This window comes from Lathyrus oleraceus, chromosome 5 (genome assembly GCF_024323335.1).
Source record: "Lathyrus oleraceus cultivar Zhongwan6 chromosome 5, CAAS_Psat_ZW6_1.0, whole genome shotgun sequence".
NCBI classification, from domain to species: domain Eukaryota; kingdom Viridiplantae; phylum Streptophyta; class Magnoliopsida; order Fabales; family Fabaceae; genus Lathyrus; species Lathyrus oleraceus.
This window is the reverse complement of record NC_066583.1, coordinates 271033053-271035038: the sequence shown is the minus strand read 5'-3', so window position 1 is coordinate 271035038 and position 1986 is coordinate 271033053. Positions and strand designations below refer to the sequence as shown.

Sequence of the window (1986 nt, the reverse complement as noted above, 5' to 3'; positions counted from 1 at the left end):
AAATGGACCCCGGGGTAAAGTTAAAGGACCAAAAAGGGCATTTTTCTAATCTAAAAAATAATGAAAGTGCTCGGATGTGGTTGAGAAACGTTCCATTTTTTATAGTCATGTAAAGAAGAATCTTTGATGAATAAGTCGGACGCGCGAAAGCAGACGAATTAGAAACCATAGACAGGACAACATGCTAACAAAACTATGTGTGTCCATATTTATCTATTTTATATAACAACATTGAAATTCTTGTAATAAAGGCAAAATAATCATATGAATATATCGGAGTAAGGATCATGAACCCTAAGTCATGTTTGTCTCATAATATTTGAAGTGATTTTTATTTAAGTTGTTTTCATAAAGTGCTTTTTTATTTAACCTGTTTCACAAAACAATAATTTTCGGGGACTCTAGATATACACCGATAAAATAGTATTCGGTAATCAAACCTTTGTTCTCTGTGGTTTAATAACCTATTTTTATACTACTTCGCACATCCGTAGACTTGTAGCGTGTCAAGTTTTTGGCGTCGTTGCCAAGGACCAATTGTGTTTGATATTGAAATTTTGTATAGTCACTATATAGACTAGAGTTTTATATATTTTTCTTTTTCTATAGTTATCTAGCTTTCCTTTTATGTGAAGAACTCGCTCTGCTGAGAATTTAGTCGATCCTGTAAACAAAGTCGAGCAATTCTTACGTGAGAGACGCTGAAATCTAAGACAACAAGAGATGGTTGAACCAATAGTTAACACTAAACCTCTTAAGGATTATACGATTCCTATTGAAGATGAACTACATTGCAGTATTGTGCACCCGCCGATAGCGGCAAATAATTTTGAACTCAAACCAACTTTGATAGCTATGGTCCAACAAGACTAATTTTCAGGGTTGACTTCAGAAACCCGAACTTACATCTATTTATCTTTATTGGTAATAGTGGTACTGGAAATGCTAATGGAGTTGACCAAAATGTCATCCACTCAGGTTATTCCCTTTCTCGTTAAGAGATCGCACGCGGGCTTGGCTCAAATCCTTGCCTGCTAATTCGATAACTTCTTAGGCTTAATTAGAAGTTTCCTTCCTTGTGCAGTATATTCCGCCAAGCAAAAAAGTCCAAGTAAGAAATGAGATCAATAATTTTAGATAGGAAGATATGGAATCTTTGTTTGATGCATGAGAGCATTATAAATACTTATTGAGATTGTGCCCATTCCACATGCTTGAAAAATGGATGGTTATTCCTACCTTCTATAATAGTCTTCTTTACTCCACAAGGATGACCTTATATTTGGCTTCTTGCAGAGACCTCATGAATAGCCCCCAAAATATGCCATATAATTTGATAGAAGAGATGGATAAGAATCACCACTCATGGGGAAGCATGCAACAAGTTACCACTAAATCTATCCCTAAAATCGAAGGACTCTATAAAGTGAATGCATTTGACCATATGAATGTAAAGGTAGATGCTCTCTACCAGAAAATTGAGAGTTTGAGCATCACTCCTTCTACACATGTTCCATCTACCTTTGTTGCTTTTGTTGCCCATGTTACTCTCTACTGTGAGATATGCGGAATAAACATGAACGATGATAATGCTTGTCCAATGCTTCTTGCTGGAGAACCCATCCAAGACAATGTTAATTTTGTGAATAATAATTAATGGAACAATTTGTATTCTAATACCTACAACCCAAGGTGGCGAGACCACCCAAATTTTTCTTATAAGAACAACCAACATCAGCAAGTTATGGGACCGCCGAGTTTTCAAAAAGCTATTTCAGCTTTCTCTGAGAAGTATAATTTAGAACTTTTAATGGAGAACTTCGTGATGATGCAAACTCATCAAAATAAAGATTTTAGAAATCAAAACCTCCACACTAAATAGGTACTTAGGCAGCTGACTACCAAAATTGAAAATGTCTATACTCATAATAAAATGTTGGAGACTCAGATCTCTCAAGTTGGATAAAAATAAGCTTTAACTTATAT

General features: G+C 35.2%; 1 non-coding gene across 1 annotated transcript; it reads right to left on the bottom strand.

Annotated features, from left to right (window-relative positions):
• Nucleotides 1-1108: 1108 nt before the first annotated feature.
• On the bottom strand, nt 1109-1217 carry LOC127089663 (small nucleolar RNA R71). Its single transcript, XR_007791226.1, has one exon. It is a non-coding gene; the product is annotated as a small nucleolar RNA R71 (small nucleolar RNA).
• Nucleotides 1218-1986: the final 769 nt, after the last annotated feature.